Genomic DNA, 25,177 nt, shown 5'->3' on the forward strand with positions numbered 1-25,177 from the left:
AAAGAGGTCGGAGCTCAATTACAGACCTCAATTAAATGAGAGCATTATTTTCTGTTTTCTTTAATTATTTTACTGCTTTGTTTGCTGATGTAGCTGAAGCCTAGGTTTCTGGAATCATTCTCCCTTGAATTACATAAATACTGTTCAACCTTTCATCCCTTTAAGCCTCATAGGCAGATTTGACATACTCTACAATTTTATTACATTAAGACCAGGACTCTATCTCATCTGTCTTGGAGGCATAATCACAGCAGGAATTATTGAAGGCTATGAGTTACCTAAGGAAAGAGATTGGATTCACCACTCACCTTTTGAATCAAGAGAAATGTCAATTAAACAAAGCACTTGATGCACTGGGTCTGGAATGAGACGTTTAATTCTAACCTGATAAAACCTTACACAGTTCAGTTAGAAAATGAATCCGAAAGGCACTTCCTAAAAAAATCTTGGACCCTTTTCCCAGGTCTGGCATCAGAAAAAGTCCCTTCAGGAATCTCACTTACAAGAAGGATGGACAAGACTTCTGGGACACTTGAGGTGTTAACTGATGCACATGTCACTTTCCTCATATGCTAGGGGAACATTGATAGGGATCAGGCACGGTTTCCCATATGTGAACAGTAAAGAGTTTATTGATCTGTAAGGCAAATATGAATCGATAGAGGGTCATTCAGACAGAAATGTACTGACAATACCCTAGATCTATGCCCCGGATTCCTCAAAGGCTGAATTATTGGATTTCTTTAATATTCAACTCACAAATTTGATATGCTATCTGATGATACGAGAAGGAGAATCCAATTGTGTGCCAGACACAGATTTAGACAAAGCTTTCCCCTTTTCCTAAAACACTCGTTAAATTAACATCTAATGACCTTAAATAACTCATTACTGTTTCCTTGACAACATGGAATGCTTATTGGGCACTACCTTCGAATGGGAGGTGTTTAAGCTGATTGCGAGGGGAACGTGCATTAAATCAACTAATGATGCTTTACAGTTGGAAATAGTAAACCGACGTAGATGATTTGATCATTGCACACATATAGTACGACACCACAGTGATGCTGACAGGCCTGGCTACCCTCTGGTGTAGTTGATAAAAGAAGAATTATTTTGCGTTCCTCTATACCAGCATGCTACAATGTAAGATGAAACGTGACTTTATTCCATACATTAAATATACACTAATATAATACTATAAGAAACTATATGCTACCTCGCATAAAGGCTCCTACACAAGTGTTAATCCAAAAAAAAACAATATGAAAAAGCTAGGCTCTTCACAGGCAGGGCCCCTTGAACCCTCACCTACCATGACCAAACATTGTACTGCAGTTAAGTTTGCAGCAATTGGCAAGACACCAGAAGCAAAGGTTTGCTCCCTGAATTCGATGCCAGATTTACCTACACCCTGATTATTAGATATGCACACAGCCACTGGACAACCTAGCTGCCTCTTGCCCACACAGTTCCTCTCCTTGGCAGACTTTCAGAATTGGTAGTGGTACTGCTCTTTTCATTTTATATGATGAGGATCCATTTGAAATTAGAGATGCAAGTATTTAAAACCTTAAACTCAATACTTTTACATACTTTAAGGTGGCATTAGACATAGGGGGGCATATTATCAAGGGTGACGAGAGGAAATGTTTGCCGTTTTCGGCCGCTAAGCGGTGATAATTCTATCGCCCTATTAGCAAGCTGTCTCTAACAGCAGTTAGCGACAGCTTTTAGGTGATAGCAAGCGGTTTGGGGCCCGCTTTGCATGATAGCGATATTTATCGCTAATGACATGCAAAGTGGACGTACCCAAACTGTTAGCGACTGAAAACAGTCGCTAACATCGTTATCGCCTATTAGCAAGGCAGGCGTAGCAATGGAAATATTTGTGCTAAGCACAATTATCTCCAAATACTAACACCTGCCCAGACCAGTTCCTAGCAATGTTATCCAATGGGAGGTGAATAACATGGCTAAGAGCATTTTGTCGCTAATGCATGAATACTGCTGTATTCTCAGCGATATTCATGCATTTCACCGCTATCGCCGGAAAATGAATCGCTTTGGAGATAAACGTTGCTAATAGCACGTTATCTCAGCTATGAATTCCAGAGATGCTCAGCGATAAAAAAATTGCTGCTAAGCCTATTTAGCGATAAATATCGCTACTTGTTGGTAATATGCCCCAGGATTTGTTAGAAATGGGGCAATGATTTGCACCTTTGTCCAAGTAGGGAGCTTTCTTCTTAGTCAGGGTAAGGGGATACACTTCCAAAATAACCCCTGCTCAACCCCTTGGTAGCTTGGCATGAGCAGGCAAACTTATCTCAGAGGCAGTGCATAAAGCATTTGTGCACACATATAGTAATAAAGTGAAACACTACAAATGGACACCACACCAGTTTAGAAAAATAAGCAATACTTTATCTAAACCAAACAAGACTAAATATGACAAAAATCCAACATACATTACTGTCAAAATAGTTACTTTGCAAGATAACCTTTAAATTGCAGAAATAGATGACACACAGTTCTTCCTAGTCTGTAGGTCTGTCCGGGGCTACCGAGATGCTGAAAACAACAGAGTCTAACAGTTCCAGCCGTCCCCGCCGGTATGCGTCAGCAAAATCTTCGACAGACTCGTGAACAGTACCTTTCTTGTTGTCGCTGACACGTTGGTGCGAGTCAGGCGGGGCAACCGGCGCGGTTGCGTTGCAAAAATGGAAGCGGTGCAGGGTGGGGTGCCCTCATAATGTGGTGCATGCAGGGGCTCGGTGACAATCATCCAGGTAGCGTGGGTGAGACCAAGACTTATGGTGCGGGGTAAGGCTGTGCTTGATGTGGTGCTGGCAGGTTGCGCTGCAGGCAAAAGAGTCGGTCGATGTTCCGGTCAGGCAGCAATGGTGTTGGTGTCATCCAGGCAGGGTGAGACAAGGCTGTGTGGAGTGCGGTGCCCACGGGACATGTTGCAAGCAGCGGCTTGGTGACGATCATCCAGACAGCATCAGTGAGACCAAGAATGCGGTGCAAAGTGTGGAGGTGCCTTATACAGGGTCTTCAGGACATGGATTCCTGCGACGGACTCTGTGACAGAGTCGGTTGCCTTTTTCTTATCGGTGACTAAAACCAGCAGTTCCAAAGACGGTGCCCAGAAGGGTGGTGAGGTCTTTGCTGTTCCTGAGACCTCTTGAACAGGGGCAAGCTCTACTTTCAAGCCCTTGGAGATATATTCTCAAGCCAGATAAACACACAGTTCCTCCCCTTGGTAGAAAAGCTACTGCAGGCCAACCCCAGACAGCACACAGCAAAGAGGCTATGCTCCTCCTCCAGTCTCTTTCAGCCTTTCTCCTAGACAGAGGTTCCTCTTCAAGTCCAAAAGTGATCTAAAAGTCTGAGGTCTGGGCCCCACTTTTTATAGTACAAAATCCTTTGTGCTCTGGTGGTAGAGAAGATGTTTGACCAGCCAAAACCATTTCTGTCCTCTCTGGTGCAGCTTCTTGGCAGGATTGTCGAAAGCAGACCAGGCCCATTCAGGTGTGAAAGAAATATCCTGCCCCTACTCTGAATGCAGCCCCAGACAATTCAGCCCAGCTCTGACTCATCCTGGAAAGGCAGGACACACCTCAACCCAACAAGTGGTTGTCTGAACAGAATGCACATCCCCAGCCTCTGTCACTCCAAAGCCAGACAGCCAATACACAAACCTAGCAGAGGCACACAGAATGGCTGAGCAAGAAAATACCTACTTTCTAAACGTGGTATTTTCAAAAACACCCTCACTAAAAGATGCATTTTAACATTCTACGTTCAGGGGTACAAAACTTTATTTTCCTACCTTCTTCCCTGGGGTAGTTTGCAAAGACAAAAAAAAACCTTTTTGTATATAGTACCATATATTTAAAGGTAAGGAAAGCACTTGTTACATTAAATGGCACAAGTGCTCGTGAAATTGTGAACAACGCAAGTGACATGTGAGGAAGTATGTACAGCGAGCAGGGGGCTCAGAACAAAACAACTTGTATAAAAGGTGTATTTGTAGTAATATCCATATAGTAAATGCAAGTGAATACAGAGTAAGTTGAATGGGCAAACACGAGAAAGGTGCAGTAAATTTTGCTGTAAAAAGTCAACTGCCTATTTGCAATTCAAGGCCATCATCAGGACCAGGTTACTGCTGGTCTCACACCGCCTGTAGCCACACAAGCTTTGGATTTCATCCACTCGCCTGTATTGCCTGCAGTAACAACATCTCCGCTTATTCGGTGCCCTGCAACTACTAAATGGACGCACTGTGACGCCTCAAATTACTTAGCTGCTCCGTCCACAGCTCTTTACACAGAGGACCTTACTCCATGCGCCCAGTTTGGCCTGCAGTAACCGGACCCTCCTATTAGGATTTATTTACCCTCCATTCATGAATTATTTACCTCCAATGACATACCCTGATGCTCCTTATCCTTCTGCTGCCCTTATCGCAGTTTGTCCACCTGGACCTACCACATCCAGTGGACCCAATCGGTGTACTGTCTCCGGATTTAACAATTCCCCTGCCTGAGACTGCTCCATTTCCACTGTGATTCACTCGCTACCTCACTGTCATGTAATTAATTGTAACCTGGTCCTGATGATGGCCGAAATGCTGACAACTTTTTACAGCAAAATTTACAGTGCCTTGCTTGTGTTTAACCATTTAAATTACTCTGTATTCACTTGCATTTACTGTATGGGTATTACTATGAATACACCTTGTATATAAGTTGTTTTGTTGTGCGCCCCGGCCGACTGTACATACTTCCTCACGTCACTTGCACTTTTCACCATTTCACGAGCACTTGTGTACAGTATAACACAGGTTACATGCCATTTAATTGAACACAGTTTCCTTACCTTTAAATATATGGTACTATATCGAAATGTTTTTCTTTGTCTTTGCAAATTAATGTCGCCCTGCTATCCGTCTGTGCTCATAGGAACTTCTTGTGCTTCCTTTGAAATTATCTGACAAATAATACCCCTTGAGACATTGTTGTGTGGTACACACCATTGCCCTGGTCTCTACTGGGTTTACGGGCTATCTCCTGTAGTTTGTTACTATATAAAACGTTATAAGCAGACTCCCCATTCTATCCTATGGGAACAGATAGCCTTGCAATAGTGAAAAACTAAATTGGCAGTATTTCACTATCAGGACATGCCACACACACCAGGGCATGTCCTACCTTTCACATACACTGCACCCGGCCCACAGGGGTACCTTGGTCCTACCTTCGGGATGACTAACATGTAAGAAAAAGGAAGATTAGGGCCTGGCAAGTGGGTGCAGCGGCCAGGTCGATATGGCAGTACCAGACTGTGCACAGGCTCTGCAATGGCAGGCGTGAGTTACATTTACAGGCTGCTTATGTGGGTTGTGCAATCAGCGCTGCTGGCCCACTAGCATCATTTGATTTACAGACCCTTTCTAAAAGTGGTATTTTCAAACACAGGATGTAAAAATCATCCTTACTAAACTGATGCATCCTTACATTCTGAGTTCAGGCATACTAAACTTTAACCTCTTACCTTGTCCCAATGGGAAGATATATTTATAAGATGTTATAAATAAACTTCATTCTATCCTACGGGACAGATAGCCTTTCAATAATGAAAAACTAAATTGGCTGTATTTCACTAGCAGGACATGAAACACACATCAGGGCATGTCCTACCTTTCATATACACTGTGCCCTGCCGGTAGGGCCTACCTTAGAGGTAACTCACATGTAAGAAAAGGGAAGGTTAGGGCCTGGCAAGTGGGTGCACTTGCTAGGTCGACATGGCACTACTAGACTGCACACAGACACTGCAGTGGTAGGTCTGCGTTACCTTTGCAAGGCTGCTTGTGTGGGTGGCACAACCAGTGCTACATGCACACTAGCAGCATTTGGTTTACAGGTCCTGGGCACACACAGTGCGCTGTACTAGGGGCTTAACAGTAAACTAAGTAAGCCAATCAGTGAAACACTACTCCATGACAACAATTTACAGAGGGAGCACTTGCACTTTGGCACCGAACAGCAGCGGCAAAAGTGCCCAAAGGATCCTGACCAGCAAAAACGAAGTCCAACACACAGCAAAAATACAGAAAGCAAAGGTAAAAATACAGGGGACCCCACACCAATGATGCCAGGTATCACAGGATTGCACTATGAAAACTACGAGTCCCTACAACTGACGGTTGACAAAATACCACAGATTATGAATTTTACTGCTGGCGTCACAACTCCAGTATATGTCTGAGTGGCTTGGTGATAGAACTACAGAAGATACAAAATATACTGCTACCCTAGCCAAACAGATCTCTACAGGAGGCGCTGTTTGCCATTATTGAAAAAACCCTACACTAAAGACTGTGCTGCCTCAATATCTAACAAGCACAAGGAACAGGGTAACCAACACATTTAATCTCCTGATGTGGTCTTACACTAGCTTAAGAGATCTGAAAAGAACTGTCGACAAACATTAATGGACCAAAGAAGGGTTAATATTTGTGCGCAACTTATTTGAGTTTTCAAAACGTCTCAACTTTCAAAACCCGCGCAAGGTAGATCCAGTCCGTTTTGGAGAGGTCCCTGCACCTGCATCTTTAGAAAGAGCTAAATGAGCCAAACACATTTGTCACCCTGGGGGGCAAATGAGAGCCATCAAAATACTCTGCCAAGCTTTGCAAGTACTGACTGAAATTGAACAGGACCCACTCAGGGAATCATGAGACAGAGCATTGGGCAGGGACCTGACAAACAGTCAATGGTCAAATGTCTTAGGGGTTCCAACAAGGATTTCCAGGCGCCAAAGATTTAAATTGATTCAATTTCACATACTGCACCAGGCATGACGTATGCCATGTAAGTTACATAAGTTCTATCTTGATGCTTTGGGTTATGTCCAAGATGTAAGACCACTGATGCCAAATGTATGCACGTTTCAGTCCTGCCCCTCAAAACAACGACATCAGCTACCTATCGCGAATAAAACTACACAGCCTGTAAGAAGAACATACTTTTGGAACCTGAACACTGTCTCTGCTTCATGCCAAGACCAATATCCCAGAAGGGGTGTTTTGTAGATTTACAGACTAACCTTTTTTATTGAAATAAATGAAATATTGCATTGTAGCTTAATTCCCATAATACGCCCTAATGTCTATAATGCATAATGAACGAGCAAAATGAGCTGAAGTTACAAGCACTAAATTCCATTATCTCGAAAACAGGGAAGCACACAAGAGCTACAACCACTTAATGTGACCTGATCCTAATTTCTTTCACCAGGAAAGATGATGACAGACCTCCAGGATGTCTACCCCATCACCTAGGATGGCAAACAATGCATGCCCTCCTCTTATTTATAATAGGTTTGGGTTGTGGTGCACAGATTGATTCATTTCCTTAGATTCCCATTTCCTGAGATGCATCCATGGCTCATCAAAGTTTAAATTCTCTTCCACATAGCCTTTTATTGCCAAAATTAGTTCCTAGGAATATGATGAGGATACCTGTGCCCTTCTGGACCCACGATCGGTTACACATGACAGTGATGGAATCTGAGCCTTTTTGAGATGTATCAAATGATTTCATTTACATCGACCTAAATTGGTCAATCATTACCTTAACTCGTATGCAAGGAATACGTTCTCGCTTATTTATTTATCAGTTTATGTTACTTACCTATGCATTTAAAATAATAACACATCTTTACAAAAACATGTGTTTGTCAGTGGCCCTTGGGTATCCTACTTCTTGATGCAATTTGCCAAGCCAACTACTGTCTTTCCTCTTGATCATCGCTGATGTGAACAAAGTCCCCCAAATTCGTCTTACTGTGGAATTTTCCATTATTACATTCTCTCATCCTTTCTTGTCCTCCAGCCAAACTTCTAAGATGCCTTTCCAATAACCTTTCCTCTCATTTGCTTTTCGTATTATTACTGTATGTCAGGTTGTGTTTTATTTTTTCAAACAAAAGGGCAGAAGGTCAAAAGCTTACATAAAAATGTAAGTCGATTGAATAATTCAATTACGAATATTATTAAGCACAAAAGGAACACAATTATAGCAAGCAGTCAATTGCCACAATATATTTTACACTTTGCTTCTTTTTGATGGTGATGCTTCATCAGAATAGTGACATTTTGGCAATCAAAAATAATATTTTATTGATTAAACTCGTAGTCATTAACTGGAAAAGAAATTCAAAATCTCGCTGGATCAGCTCTTTCCTTTGTTGCACAAGTGCGGCTTAAAATAGCACCTTTTAGTACTGTCATCCCCGATGAAACTAGGTTAAGTAGTCTCTAAAAATGTTCAGGAGCTGAGCTAGAAATGTGAGTCAGAAGAATGTAATCATAAGGAAAAAACAGAAAGGGAAAACTATCCCAAAGATGTAATTATTTCCGCAGTAAAAAATAGCCAGTACGATGGTTTCTATGCGGACCCTTGCGACTCTCCTCTCCATAGTTGCTAATCTGTACATTCAGTTCCTGAATCTTGAAAGGAACACACAATCTGGTGCCACGATTTTTTTTTTACTGAAAGTCCTTGTATTGTATTTTAATTTCATTATCACCAATGAGATGGACGGGACATTGTAATAATCTCTAACCAAGCACTGATATAAAAAAAAAGATAGTCCTTAACTCCTTCCATGCTGATGACGGAACCGCTCCGTCATCAGCTGCGGTTGGGCTGTGCTGATGACGGAGTGGTTCCGTCATGGCCCGGCCGCCGTGCCTGCGCGGCGCTGATTTCGTGCCTGCGCGGCGCGTTCTATAGAGCGGGGCGGGCCATGACGGAACCGCTCCGTCATGAGCACAGCTCAACCGCGGCTGGTGACGGAGCGGTTCTGTCACCAGCATGCGGCCGCCGCGCGGCCTCCCCGCCCTGTTAGCGCTGCGGCGGAATAGCCGCCGCAGCGAAAGGGTTAAACATATTTACAATATATTTACATTGTTAAATAAAAGCTATATTCAGGGCTTTGAGTGGGCCGGTTCTGCCGGTGCTCAGCACAAGCAGCTCTTAAAAGCAGGTGGCGAGACGGTTTCCTTAATCCTAACTCTGCAGCAGTTGACTGCTTCTGGTGTAAGTTTTTTTTGTTGCAGTTCTATATTGTACAAACGGGAACCGAAGGTATTAGAGCACTTTACATGAGCACCAGTACACAAAGACATATTTATATTGTTTTTGGTAGCTACAGAGAGATGAAGTAATTTGCCTAGAATCATAGGATGGTGAGCCCTCGCCCAGACTTCAACCTGCGCCAAAGTCGACAACTCTAGCTGTACCGACACAACCTCTCCCAAAAGAACTAAAACATTTTTTAATATTATATACAATGAAGCCACAGTTGTTGCTTATTTATCTTATGCAACTTACGACCACTGTCAAAGACAATAGACCTTTGGTTCTTGTAGGTATAATGGGGCATATTACCAACAACTAGCAATATTTATTGCTAAATAGGCTTAGCGACAATGTTTCTATCGCAGCGCATCGCCGGATTTTATCGCTGAGATAACGTGCTATTAGCAACGTTTATCTCAAAAGTGATAACATTTCCGGCGATAGCGGCGAAATCCGTGAATATCGCTGAGAATACACCGATATTCACGCATTATCGCTAACAGGGTCTTAGCCATTATATTCACCTCCCATTGGATATAATGACTAAGAGCTGGTCTGAGCAGGCGTTTGTTTTTGGGAATATTCGCGCTTAGCGTGAATATTTCCATCGCTACGCCTGCGTTGATAATAGGCGATAGCGATGTTAGCGACTGTTTTCAGTTGTTAACAGTTTCGGTACACCCACTTTGCATGTCATTAGTGGTAAATATCGCTGACATGCAAAGCGGGCCCCAAACCGCTCGCTATCGCCTAAAAGCTGTCGCTAACTTCTGTTAGCGACAGCTTGCTAATAGGGCGATGGAATTATCGCCGCTTACTGGCCAAAAACGGCCACTAAAGCGGCGATAATATCATTACGCCTGCCTTGGTAATATGCCCCAATGTTACTTGTTGTATTATATATCTGGATGCAATGACAGAAACAGCAAAATATCAGTCAGGCATTATACTATGCTAAGCACAGATGTTAAGCTGTGTTTTTAAGCACACCCTTTATTACTTCAGCCACTCTCATTTGAGCGACCCCTCAGTTTTTTCGTCCCACTTAAAGCATCTCGCTATATTGGATGTGTTCAGACACACAATACTCAGGCACTTTATATAAAGCACTGTGTTTGCATTTTTTAAAATAAATGCCACTACTTATTTTTAGGGATGGCCTAGGGGTTAGTGTTTTAATCGAATCAATATGCACAAATCATGAATGTTCGCAACTAACACCTACCACAAGGAAATCCCTGAATGCAAGAGCCAAAACGCGTAAAGTTTTTTTCTTCGTTTAGCGCAAACTCCATATTTCAAATTACAGCTAGTTTCTGTTGAATGAAGTGATTTAGTGTGCTCCAAATACCAACAAGTAACATTACAAAGGGATTGAGACAAAAAGACTATCCCCGGAACAAAGCCTGTCAGATGTAAATGCTTGGCTCGAAACATAACACGTGTAACTATGCAGAGTTTCTCACAACACCTCCAATGTTAGGATACAAGACTGCCTCATCATACTTACAAACAACACTCTGTGTCCACCAGACAAAGAGTCAAGCAATCTTCTATGTTGTGACATCATGGTTACTATAAACAACAACAGCACAGCACCAGTCTTAATTCACAAGCTGCAATGGCAGACCCCGAGGTTTGACATCCTGTACAAGATCACTACAGTATCCAAAAAAAGAAAAAAAGGAGATTACAAAAATGCAACAATGTAAATAAGGCCTGAACCTTAATATCAAGTGTTTACATTAGCCTGAAGACAAAATGGGCCAAGACAAGCTTTATTTTCTTTGCACACAATCCAGAAGCTTGGCAGTTACCATTCCATTCAGAACTCATCTTCAAAAAGCACCAGAGGGCCAAATCAGACTTCAATTCAAAGTCACAGTCTCTTATGAAACCTTGAGTAAATAACTCTCACTGCTTAAAGCAGATACCACCATGGTTCAAGCCAAAGACAGTAATATCTTGGACTTTGGAGAGATCTCCCAGGGCTCCAAAAAGATAATATGCCACATCCTCAAAACATCTTATATACCGTACTCGTTGCCATAGCATAACAACTCTTCATTGATCCCGCCCAGCTCCAACTGTATATCATTCATCAATACATGGCCATCGTGCCTTTTTAGTTATTCCGTTCAATCCCACATCGGTCAGTCACTGAAGATCTCATTCGCTTTCAGTTGAACATCCCACTCCCTATTTTATCCCGGAGCTTCATAAAAAATGTAATCACTACCTGACAATTTAAGCCACTGCTTCCCAAGTCTACCTGACAAAACCACTGGGACCTCACTTTATCAACAACTGGTCTTCCCTGTAAAACACAACACGTATCCTTGATGTCCTCTCCGAATCCCACTGTTGCATAGCTGGCCTCAATGAGACCCTGCTTGGTGCCATCTTTATCATTTCTCCTGACTTGTTCTTCACAGACCACAAAAATATGCTGAAGAAAGAGAGATGGACAAGAGGAAGAGGTTGCTTTGGACTACATTACTGCCCTGACATACATAACAGTGCTGGTTATTAATGTATTTCTCATTCAAAAGTTCAACCCTGTTGCTCCGTCTATCCATATAGTTCATTTATTTTTGTTTTATAATCCAAAGTCAACAAAATGTTGATCATGGACGACTTTAATTTGTGGGTTCAGAGACCTCACTTAAAATATGCAAGAAACCGCCATGTTTTGATGTTCACAGGCAGTGAGCAGCTCATTCCCAATGGGACATCCCATGGAGTGACCAACTCTTTCCATGGAGGAAAATGAGGAATAACACATTCCTCCACACATGACACCAACGTTTTTAGATCATAAAGATAATCCCATGACCTTCAAAAGTTATGAGGTGTGGCTGATTGTATAGTAACTGCTAAACCCCTTTCCAAACCATACAACACATTTTCTCAAGATTATCGTAAGCTCACATTCTGAAGGCATTAGTTCTCTTTCAGATCACCAAATCTGCCAAGAGAGCCGATTGCGAGCATACTGTTTGATTGGTATGAATTTCTGAAAGGCAAAAGAGGTCACACAATGCATAGGTATTTTCCTTGGCCATAATGCCAGCCTACCTTTATTGCCACAATGTTGTGCATAAAGAACACAACACAACGGAGATGGAAAATGACCTAGGTACAATTACAGACTCTGGGTGCTGATATTACAGATTTACTTCCATTACGTCTGCCGTTTAACTTCTTTGAATAATTTGTATATCTTTAAGCCTTGAGAAAGTCACGGTGGTGATGAAACTGTGTTGGCTGTTTTATGTTCTTTGCAACAAGGACTGGATCACTATCTCCATCATTGTAGAAATTATTGACTGTATTATCCAGACTGAAATATCAAAGTCCTTGCAACTTCTTGTATTCATTTTGTTACTTTGATATTTGTCAAATAAACTAATGACTGTCTTGATAAATGTACTTCCTGTGCTTCCTGTATAAAGAGGATTTCCCCTGTTTTTTTGCTTGGTTGGACAGAATTGTGTCATCAATATAATCTGAAAGATCGTGAGTGCCAGGGTTTCTTTTGTTGTAGGTTTAATTTAATTATTTATTTAGTTTTCAGATTCCTGTTGTATGTCGAATTGCACTCCTCCCACCATGCCCCCGCCCTGTACCTCACTGCCCCACAGCATTTACCTGTGTGAGCTGCCACTACAGGCAACTGACCCATGAAGTCACTCGGGTTAAACTGAAATGAGGATAAACAGGTCCAGTCTTGTTTCTCAGACAGCAAGACAGTCATCAAGCAGCAGGGCAGTCCTTCTTCTGTAATATTCATAGGTACAAGAATGTTCTGATGAGTGGGTCTGGAGATCTATTATTTATATATGGTGCCAGCCTTTGTGTGCGATGGGGCACTCTGTCCTACCCCTACAACTGGTTCTGGAAAGTTCTCCTCTTCTGATGTCAATTTTCCAAGAAGTCTGGGGTAATCAAAGGCTAGTGTGAGGTTGCTTTATGTGTCCTGGAGGCAATCTGTTGTAAATGTTTTAACTATTCATTCCTTTCTAGTTGTAGCCCTTCCTTTGTGTCCTTCCCTATTACTATTCTAGAACTAAGGTTAGTTCTTAGTGCGTTCTTGTGACCAGCTGTATTCCAGATCTGGCAGTTACCAGTCAGGTCAGCTGGGAAGTGGCATGCTGTATTGATTGCTCCAGGAGTAAACCCACACCTACAGTTTGAAGACAGCGGTATCCTGCTTCATTTGTGTACCACAATATGGCGACGAGGATGTGCAATATTTTAGTACGTATCTGTGGGGTACCAGTTTTAAGCTTATGATAGATCATAAACCTTTGATACGTGTTTTATCTCCTGGTGGTGTTGGGAAAGGATCTCCTAGGCTAGCAAGGATTGCATCCAGACTTCAAGAGTACCAGTATGATATTTCTTATATTCAGGAGTGGCGCAATATACAAGCTGACTGTTTATCAAGATTGTCTATCAAAAGTGAAAGTTGAAAGGACGAGTCATGCGAGGTTAAGGATGATGTAGCTATTGCTTTTGTTGAAAATGTTGTGGCATTGTGTGAAGGTACTTTTGATAGGGAAGAGTGGTGGTCTACCATGTCTAAAGACAGTGTTTTACTGAGTGTCATGGATATGATCAAGTTAGGTGCCAGACGTAAGAGTTGTGAAATTAGCCCATGAAGGCAACTTAGGTCAGACTTTTATGCAGCGTATAATTAAGGCTGATTTTTGGTGTCCTGCTTTGGATGCACAAGTTTTATCTTGGGTTGAGAATTGCCCGGTTTGCAAGGACAGCGAAAAAAGACTTAACTAGCTTCTACACAATCCACGAACAGTATTTCCACTCCTAAACAACCTTGGCATAGTATATGCCTTGATTTCATTGGTTCTATGGGTGAATTACCATTAGATTAACTTTTTGCCATTGTAGTAGTAGATTTGTTTTCTAAATGGCTTACTGTTAAATTTGTTAAGGACATCACAACGGAGTGTACTATACAGTTTCTCAAAGATTTATTCCATGAGGAAGGGTGTCCTTCTATTTTGGTAACAGACAATGGCACTCACCTTACTTCACACAATATGCACACCTTTTTATCTGGTTGTGGTGTGACACACCATCGTACTTCTCTTTATAATCCTCAAGGGAATGGCGTACGCGAGAGAGCTAATAGAGTGGTCAAAGGCATTATACAAATGTCTTGTTTTTCTGGTGGGTTTGCAAATTAGATTGTACAAGACATGGTGTGGGCCTACCGCACCACTTCTCATGATTTTAATGGTAAGTTTCCATTTGAGTTAATATGTGGAAGACGACCTGGTGCCAAATTATTGCCATCATGGATCAAAAGCAAAATTGATAATATCAAAAATGTTGTTTCTGTTGTTTCTTCAGCCAAGTTATTTTTCCTGGTGACTTGGTAAAAGTTAAACCTGGCAGATTCACCAAGGGTCCAATAAGTTCAGGGGGCCTTATAGTGTTAAAGAATCCTTTCCTAGTTATGTTGTACTTTATAATGGTGAGAAGTGGAATCTTCGGAGAGTGGCTTTGTATCAAAAATCTCCTTCTTCAAATTCAAATACTTTTACTCATGTGAGTCAGGAATCTATGTCCAACTCTGGATATATGCTGGTCACTTCCATTGAGGTCACTCCATCTTCTTCCTCTGTTTCTCATAGGGAAGAAGGTGGTGGTGATGCCTTTAGAAGTGAGGGTTCTCATGAATGTTCTACATCTGTTGAAACCAGAAGTGTAAGGTTGCCCAGACCTCCTGTGTATTTAAATGACTATTTATGCTAGTATTAACTGAAGGAGTGTTAAGTCTTGCTTTAAGTTAGTATTTACTTTTCATCATTTTTCTGTGTTTTCCTTTCTTTTGAAAGAGAGAAGATGTGTTGTAAATGTTTTAACTATTCATTCCTTTCTAGTTGTAGCCCTTCCTTTGTGTCCTTCCCTATTACTATTCTAGAACTTAGGTTAGTTCTTAGCGTGTTCTTGTGACCAGCTGTATTCCAGACCTGGCAGTTACCAGTCGGGTCAGCTGGGAAGTTGTATGCTGTACTTGATTGCTCCAGGAATAAACCCACACTTACAGTTTGAAGACAACAGTGTCCTGCTTCAATAGTACACCACACAATCCCTTTGAAATGCAAGTGGCAAAGAGAAAAGCTTTGCCCCCCTGTCCTGGCAGAATGGTCCATCCTTCTCACACCTATCCCCTATGCATCACTTTCTAGGAGAAATATACACAAACACCAACAGCAGAGCCATTCCCAGTCATGTGACCCAAGACACTGGTTTCAAGGCACAAATAGTTTGGACAACAAAATGCTAACTTTCTAAAAGTGGTATTTTCAGAATTGTGATTTAACGTCTGACTTTCCCATTATAGAGGGTTTTAATTAAAATTCATTTGAGTATCAGCAGCATATCTCTATCTGCTCCCAATCCAAGGTTATAGCTCATTAAATATAAGAAGGTACCACAGTGTTTGTCAATCTGAAAGCTAGGCCTTATAACATTAAAAAACTACTTTAGGAGTTTTTCTCTACCAAGGCATGTAAAACTTAAATCCACATGTCCTACGTTTTTTTAATATACCATGCATACTGCTCTGTGAGCCTTTAGGGGTACCTTTGGAGAGACTCATAAATATTAAAAAGGAAAGTTTAGGCCGTGCAAAAGGTTTATTTTGTTAGGTCTAAATGGACGTTTTAGACTGCACCTCAGGCTGAAGTGGCAGGACTGATACATGTTTTAAAAGGCTGCTTTAGTGGGTGTCACAATGAGTTGTGCAGTCCACAAGTAGCATTTAATGTACATGTAGTATAATGTTGTACAAGTAGTATCATTGACTAGGGACATACAAGTACATGTAGCATAATTTACTATAGGTAGTATCATTTACTAGGGACTTACAAGTAAACTAATTTGCCAATTGTGCATATGCCAACAGTACCATATTTTAGGGTGAGAGCATAAGCACTTTATTACTGTGTAGCAGGGAAAAAGCATACAGAGTCTTAATGCCAACAAAGAATAACAAGCACCAGAATGGAAAAATCTGGGGCACGCCATGCAAAAAGGGTCAGGTCCAACACCACCTGTTTTGTTCTTTTATGTGACCTTTAGAGAGTCACAGAAAAAGAGTAGTGTGTTCTGAGAATTATAGTGTCCAAAACAGGAATTGTAAATCCAAGTAGCCCACTTACGTTGATCTTCCTTGACCTCATCTGCTACTATTACAGACGCAAAACAAATAAAGGAAATATGCGTAGCATGTTGTTCCCCTGTTGAATTCATACATCAAAGGGTTATATAAATGTTGGCTTTATAATATTTCATGTGTCTCTTTTTTAATAGATATTTATGATTTCAAGGCCAATCCCTTTCTGGAAAATAATAATTTTAGTACTGTTGTTATTGGTTGATAATTGAATGTGTAAGTGTGTCAAAAGATTAGACCTTTATCAAGACTGTATAGACAATATGTTATTCATAGATTCACAATGCAGACCTGGACTTATTAGTTGTATATGGGGCGTCAAACATTTGATTAGGGAACTCAACAGCTACTCTGTGGTGATAGCTACATCATATGGTTTCATGCTTCACTCAAGTTCTAATTTTAAGTAAGTTCCACAGATTACTCAAAAGACACTTCAGATGCATTTTTTGGGCAAGTGATCAAGAAAAGAAATTTGTACTTATAACATAAATTCTGAAGGGCAATCCCCCTGGGGGGATCAATTGATACACAGTTGCGGGCCATGCAAGTGCAGTGGGCGGGACGGGAGCGGAGCGGGGGTCGGGGGGGAAGTGGACATACAACAGGATAGTGAACATAAAATAGATGAATAAAACCACTTCCCTTGTGCTCGCCGCAGTGCGGAGTCGGTGACGCAGCAAGTGCAAGGTAAGTGGTTTCATTTATTTATTAAGGTTATGTTCAGTATCCCATTGTATGTCGACTTCCGCACTCCACCCCGCCCGGACCCGCTTTCTTGCACAGGCCGCCACTGTTGATACGTGAGAATGTGACCCTCAAGGTCTGCACCAAATCTGCTTGTCAGTGTAATAAATGATTCACTATTCAGATTTTTTCTATCTCATCAATTGTTTTATATTAGAGAGAACACCAATATTATCACTGCACTTTAAGTTAAAAGTACAGAAAATTGTTTAATTGAACAAAGTTTGCCTTCGATTATGATGATTTTCATTCATTACAATTATTTACATGGACACAATTCTCATTATTGCTAAGGTATTGCAAGGAAAATAATTTTGGTAACACAGAAACAGCAACTCATATGCGGCTAAAAACCTGTAAGGTCATTATTACGAGCTGAGGGGGAGCTACATACTGATACTATGGGGTGCCGTTTTTATTTGGTGAATAAATACCTCATCTTGTGAGTTTTGTCATGGAAAATTAGGAACTGCATGTAAAATCATTATTTTCTGCACCACTTCCACATGTATTGAAATGTATGGCACAAACCCCCCACTAAAATATGGCAGGTTTGGCCTAGTGAAGCCTGACAGCAGAAAAGTGCAGGGGTGCAGTATGCGCCGAATCACTTGGAATTCCGATGCCTTTGCAAAATCCCAATTAACAGGGATCGAAATGTACACACCACGCAGTAATCATGTCCTAAGTATTGTGGCTAATGGGTCTACATTCAAGAACATTAAACAGATAGCTCAGGAAACACAGGGGTTCAACATTACAATTTCCATATGGTGTCTGCATGAGAAACCTTTAACTCTTGAACCTGACAATGGAGCACTTACTAGCTACTGGCCGACAAGGCTTGTTCTAGGTAAAGGTGTGAGAAAAAATAGATTTATTTCAGTTCACCAGAAATGTTATGTTTTACTCAATTTTTTATATTTTGCTATAAAAACGGCCTGTACTTTGCTTGCGTGCAGGAGTCATTATACACTCATCATTAGGTCAAGGTGAATTTTAAATTACACCAGCGTAATTCACGTAATTTGGGGAGTTCTGCTTTACTCTTCTTAAATGAATTTCCTAAAATGACGCCAAAGCACCACTTATGAAAAATTCACGGTAAAGATTTTCCACCACTAGGGGCACCATTCGCAGTAAAAATATATGCGAATAGCCAGCAACAACAGAATGCGAGCCAGCGGGGTAACACAATTTGAGGGGGGCACCCCAGAACAGTTCCCAGATGGGGTTCTCAACGCTCCAGGCTCAGTCAGAAGATTTATGGGCAGGGCTCCCCCGCAGTGCACATTGCTGCCCCCCCCCCTTCCCCCCCCCCTCCCCCCTGCCCCGCTGGGGCTGCAGGAGCAATTGTTACACCACTGATACGAGCAGCTGTTGTTCTTGGTGCTTTTTGTAGTGGGGGCTATCTAGGGGCACAGAGTGGGTACTTATGGGGGCCTGAGGCCTATAGCACGCACAGCAAAGAAGGAACAACTACTCGGTATGTTGGTCCGTGCAGTCAGCCACGTGCGCTGACATCAAGTTTATTTTATACTCCCTGGTCCATGCCCGGCCATGGAAGTTGACTGTGCAAAATTTATGGGGACGAACCGGGTGGCTCGCTACACTTTTGTTTAAATACAGCCCTGTGCCGAAAACTGATGCGAGGATGCATTTCGTGCTAAAATAAAACACAACCTGAAAAATGTGTATTTAACAGAAATTTCACACAGAAGCAAATGACGCAAATTGCCCCTAAATTCTATATTTATTTTTGAAGAATCATTTACTGTAAAAGCTATAACTTCTTACAATTAGGTCCCTCTCTTACAGAAATGACACCAATAATCAACCCTGGCATGAGCCTTCTTGCTTAGTTCCGCCTCTTTTCTCCTGGGTCCTCATCACCTAGTGAGAGAGACAGCCAGGGAATGAGATGCGGCTCCCCCCCCCCCCCACCCCCGCCTGATCGATGCATTATCTCTCTACTGATCCTGCTACTGATGATGACAATTAATCGCAATTGTTTTTGCTTTCTTATATTATTTTGTCCACGTGCCTGCTGGGATTTGAATAAACAGCCCTAACTAATTTCAAGTTGTCCACCTTCAGAAAATAATGACCTATGTGCGCTTTCAATCTGAGCGGAATTTGTATTGGCAATTTAAAGACGGATGGCTCTATATTCCATTACCAATCCATTAGATATTAATGAGAAACGTGTGTTTGATTAGCTCATTCATCCCACTTGAAAAACATCTCAGGCAGTGTCATTCAATGTATTGTGATATTATATTGAAGAATGCGTTATTACTTTTTTAATTATATACAATAAAAGGAATGGTAATAGAACGCAGTTTAATATACAGCAATAAAATATACATTGCGTCGATGAAATCAGCTTTAAAAATAATTAAATACAGCCACCGCACTAGAAATGTGCACTGGCAAGTTCTTGTGACAAGCCTTATTACCAGTTTTGACCTCACTAGTATAAGAAATTTGATTCAGACATGTCGGGTGTTGTGTTTTAGTATGGAGACAAGATCAGAACCCCACTTTGAGTGGCCTCTAAATGCGGATGGGGAAGGTATCGTGATTTACCGGGCCCACTGGAATTATGAGAGCCGCAGTCGGGAAGCCGGGGCCTTTAATTTGGAAAACCCATCTACGAAAAGCAGGTATTACCAGTAGGTGAACAACCACAGGGAAATGGAGCAGAGGCAGGGAAACTGGTAGGCATATTACCAAGCAATACCGATAATTATCGCTATTGCTTGGTTAGAGACAAAAATTTATCGCCGACCTGCGGCGATTTTTATCGCAGATAAACCTTGGTATTACCAAGGTTTATCGCAAATGAGATAAAAATCAGCCGCAATGCATGAATATCGCTGAAAAGTCAGCGATATTCATGCATTACCGAGCTAATGCTCTTAGCCATGTTATCCACCTCCCATTGGATAACATGGCTAAGAACTGCTCAGGGCAGGTGTTAGCTTTTGGAGATATTTGCGCTTAGCGCGAATATCTCCAAAAGTTGGTAATAGGAGATAGCGATGTTAGCGACTGTTTCCAGTCGCTAACATCTTGGCACGCCCACTTTGCATGTCATTAGTGATAAATATCACTGACATGCAAAGTGGGGCCCAAGATGGTTGCTATCTCCTACTAGCTGTCGCTAACTGGTGTTAGCGACAGCTAGGTAATAGGGAGATCATTTTACCTCCGCTTTCTTGGCTTTTAAAGCCAAAAAAGCGGAGATAAACCCCCTTGATAATATGCCCCTGAATGCGGAATAGCCAATCACACAGATTGATCCTCATTTCTGAGGTGACTCTCAACCAATCAATCAGGGTTCTTATTAAGCGACTACTCACCCGTGGCGGTCTCAAGGCGATGGGGTGGGGGTCTGCAGTTCAGTCGAAGAGCCGGGTCTTGAGGTCCTGTCTGAATTGAGGATCCCACTCACAATGGACGGTAATTCTGGTCATTACAGAATTATGAAAACCCATTGGGGCAGTTACTAGACCAAACCTTGGGGCACTCACAATGAGCCTCGTAATATTCTCACACACACCAGCTGGGGCTCCCAAGCCAAAGAGCCAGTGGTAAACAGGCACCAATGACTTTTGGATTACCACTTATTAGGAGTGGAGTGAAATTGTGCCCACTCTCACTTTGCACCATCATCAGCTTCTAGCAGACCATTAGGTACCTTTGAAACGAGTACATACTCTGTAGTAGTTCACACTATGAGCTAGATCATGTTAAAGCCGCTGATCCTTTTTCTGGGGGTAAACCCCCATTTACAACGAAACATAGAATCATGTTTGGTGCACAAATGATGGGTGTTTGCTCCCAGGATTGGTAATGGGTGAAACCTTGATCAAAAAACAGGGACAAATAGCGGCCATCAGCAGTTTGCACAGCTTCGAATGGGAAATGAGTGCCATATTAACCTTTCCAAGATGCCAGACAAATAATCAGGTTTAAATTGCACACCTCCTTGCATCTGCAACTCATACAATCAAAAGTAGTTGTGGGCAGTTAAGACCCTTTTTGAAGGTAGATGGGTGTTTTTCACTCAATTTCAACAAACTCAAAAGATCCCCCTTAGTATATACAGATTTAGCCAGCTAGTTTACTGTTATATAGCCATTTTACATATTTATCTTCAGGTGGTTACGTCATATCACATAGGGGATATCATACAGGTCTCTTATAGGCAGGGCCACAGGAATTATGCGATTGCGCGGCTGCCCCGATTTTCGCATAGTTATAGATCTGCCACATAATCCACCATCTGCAGCATAAGGTGCAAATTTTAACAACATCAAAATTCTTGCTCACATGGTTTAAACGTTACTAAAAATGCAGCAACATGTGTTGCAAAGCACTGTAAGGCCATTTGCAAAACTGTACTGCTCACCCTTCTGTTGCTTATTGTTTTATTTGGGTGTCAAACTGATACTGAGGTGCAACCCATGCCAAGACAGTGTTACCAAGTGAAGAAATAATGCAGCAATATAATTACAAAATGTGCCACATAATGCTGCATAATTTGTCTTTTCTTGCCGCACAATTTACTCGCCTATGCCACATAATGTGGCCCTCTCCTGCCACATAATCCCAGCGGCCCTGCTTACGGGTCACCATGTGGTAGCAGAGACTGAAAGTATGTTTCCAACTCAATCGATGCCAATGCATATGCCTTTGTAGCTACAAAGGCTATCAGTCAACATGTCATACAAGTTAAGGCTTATTCATGATTAAAACCTTCCCCTACCAGTGTAAAGCGCCATACAGGTCCAAGGCTGTGGCTTTGTGATAGTATTGGGAGTTCAGTTGGATCAGTCTATCACCTTATTTCACTGTGCGGTGGAGATCTTTCAGAGATGCAAACTATGGCAGATAAAGTCAAGTTTAAAAAAAAGACTGACTTATGAATTGTGCATTTATGAGCGTTTACTTTAAATTATCAAAGATAAAACGTGCCTACTGACTGTTCCTGCCTAGATCTTTATTCTGGGGTGAAGTCCCTTGATAAATATTCCCATGAGAGCTGAGTGGTATGTAGGCTTTCAGAAGCATAGCCTTCTTTCTAATGCTTGTGAAAGTTAAAGTCCTTCCCCAGTAATTCTACTTAAAATATGCAGGAATTATAAAAAAAAGTTACAGAGCACTAAGGCAGATGGAACAATTAACGGCGTATAGAACTAGTGGTAAAAATGACTGTGCATAACAACCATAAGGAGATATTTATTTTTCTTAAAGTTTTACCATTTGCAGTTGTAGGTGTAAGAAATTGGGTAGTTGGTTGACTAGGGTGTGAGCCCTGATCAAGCAGAAACCACAATCCTTGTCAGGGTGAGGTAGAAGCCAAATCCTAAATTAACCTGTGCGCAACCCTCTGGGAGCCTGGCACAGAGCAGTCAGGTTCAACTTTGAGGCAATGTATAAAATACCTGTGCAACACGTCAAACAGTAGTAAAGTGTAAAACATCACAAAAAAAGAATCCCACACCAAGTTTGAAAAATAGAGAAAAATGTGATACATGAAACAAGTCCAAAAGGACAATAATCCATTGAGTTGAACCGGAGTTCAGAATTGTTTTGTGAAAATAGCCCATCGATGGATATCTGTTTACGCTGGACTGGGACAAAGTAACAAGTTCAGGCTGACGTGATGCAGTGTTGGCCAGCCACATAGACCCCGTCAGGCCCACTGAACAAAGTACCTTAAATCCTGGTTTGCAAAGCATTCCAAGGATCAGCGAAGATGAGTCATGCAGCCCAAGCAATGCGTCGGTTCCGGTATGTGGTGAGGCTCCAATGTGGTTGCCTGTGTAATCATCAGGGATCCCTGGCATTGAGAATACAGTGTGCAGTTGGGGTAATGCATTGGTTCTGAAGTGCTGCGAGGCTGAGATACGGACTCCGGAGTCGTTATCGAGTCTGCTGTTGACAAGGGATATGAGGGCCTGAGCTGAGGATGCATTGTGAAGTTGAGATTCCGATGGACTGCAGTGGCGATGAGGGTCTTTGCGTCGGGTCAAAGCCACACAGCAGCAGAGATGTTTCCATTCTGCTTGGTTTTGCACCGTAAAGCAGAGGAGATGCGTTGGTTCTGCTGGACCCACAGTGGCTGGCAGAACACCTTAAGACCACTTCCAAGGACCTACTACTGGGGTCACACCACTTGGCAGGGTAGACTCACAGATGGCAGAGTCCAGGTGCAGGTGTGAGGCTTGAGATCTGGAGGCCAGCCAACTAGCCCTTTGAGTCACTCTCTGTTCTGGGTTTAAGAGATGCAGGCCAGTGCTTTTCACCCAGGCAAGAAGGCTGCAGACCAGCACAGCAGGGAATACATTCTTTCAGGACAACAGTCCAGTAGGGTGGCAGTTCTTTCAGAAAAAAACAGTTCTTCTTCCTGGCAGAGTATCCACAGGTCCAGAACTGTACTGAAGAATTGGTGTATGAGGTCAAATATATATATAACCAGTTCTGACTTTAAAGTAGGGGAGAAGCTTATAGAGGCTTTCTTTGAAGGGCACCGGTGCCCTCCTCTCCTGCCCTGGCTCCAGACTAAATGTAGGTGGTATGCAGCCCTTTGTGTGGAGGCAGGAAACAGCTTATTCTAGTGTAAGTAGGGCTATTCCCTATCTTCTCCCTTCCATACTGCCAGTGATGGCTAATTCAGGCTCTCTATTGTATGTGGCTGTCTAGGAAGAATACATTAAGCCCAACTGTCAACCACACCCAGTCATGTGACACAGAGACAGGCTACATACACTAAATGGCTAAGGCAGGATATACCAACTTCCTAAAAGTGCAAAAAGAACAGATGATGGATGGAATATTGAACAAATCAAATATTCACCCCAGTCATGGTTGTGGGTTAAATCCATATTTTTGTGCTCACCACACCATTGCAATTTTGACCCAGCCATTAACAAATCAGTTTCTACCCTGCTCTCCATGCCGTCTATCCTGGACTGCAAGGTCAGGTCCTCCCTGAACCAGAAACTAGCATCATGGGACTGGTTTTGGGGTATCACCCCCCATCAGCCAGGCTAGCTTGAATCCAGTGGCACAGCAAACACAGGCATACCATTCTCACTTAGGGTGACAAATGCAAAAAGAAGAGATGATGGACAGAATGCTGAACAAAACAAACATTCACCTCAGTCACAGATCTTGGTTAAATCCATTGGTTTTTTGCTCACCACACCATTCCAATTTGGACCTAGCCATATACAAATCAGTCTTGACCCTGGACCCCATGGGAACAGTCTAGCCCGAACTGCCAGGACAGGTCCTCCCTGGACCAGAAACAAGAATCCTGGGACCGGTTTCTAGTATCACCCCTCACCAGCCAGGAAACTTGAATATGTTAGCATAGCAAGCACAGGACCCATGTCTGGGCATACCCTGCGCACTCAGGGTGCGAAAGCAAAAGACACACAAATGATGGATGGAAAGCGGAACAAATCAAACATTCACCCCAGTCAAAACATCTGGGTTGAATCTATTGTTCTTTTGCTCTCCATACCACCTCGGATTAGACCCAGCCATATGCAAATCAGTGTTGACCCTGCTCAACACAGGAACAGTCTAGCCCAAACTGTCAAGCCAGGTCCTCCCTGGACCAAAAACAAGCGTCCTCGGACCAGTTACGGGGCATCACTACTCATCAGTTAGGCTAACTTGAATTCAGTGGCATAGCGAGCATGGGACCCATGTCTGGGCATACCCTTCCCACTTTGGGCGACAAATGCAAAAAGAACAGATGATGAACGGAATGCTGAACAAATCAATTAAGTTATGGTATGTTATTTAGTTTCTATAGCGCTTGAATACCAGAAGGCGTCTTGACGCTGAATTAAATATTACTGGTGTAGGATGTGGACCTTGAGAAAAGGAAGCTACAAAGACTTGCATAGCCAGGTCTTTAACAACTTCCTAAAGACTAGGATAATGGGGGCTTCCTGGATGTGTAGCGGGATTAAATTCCAGGCTTTTTTTGCTTCCAGTGCAACGCTCTTATCCTTTTCAGGTTGCTCACTTGAAC

This window comes from Lissotriton vulgaris, chromosome 10 (assembly GCF_964263255.1).
Source record: "Lissotriton vulgaris chromosome 10, aLisVul1.2, whole genome shotgun sequence".
Lineage (NCBI taxonomy): Eukaryota > Metazoa > Chordata > Amphibia > Caudata > Salamandridae > Lissotriton > Lissotriton vulgaris.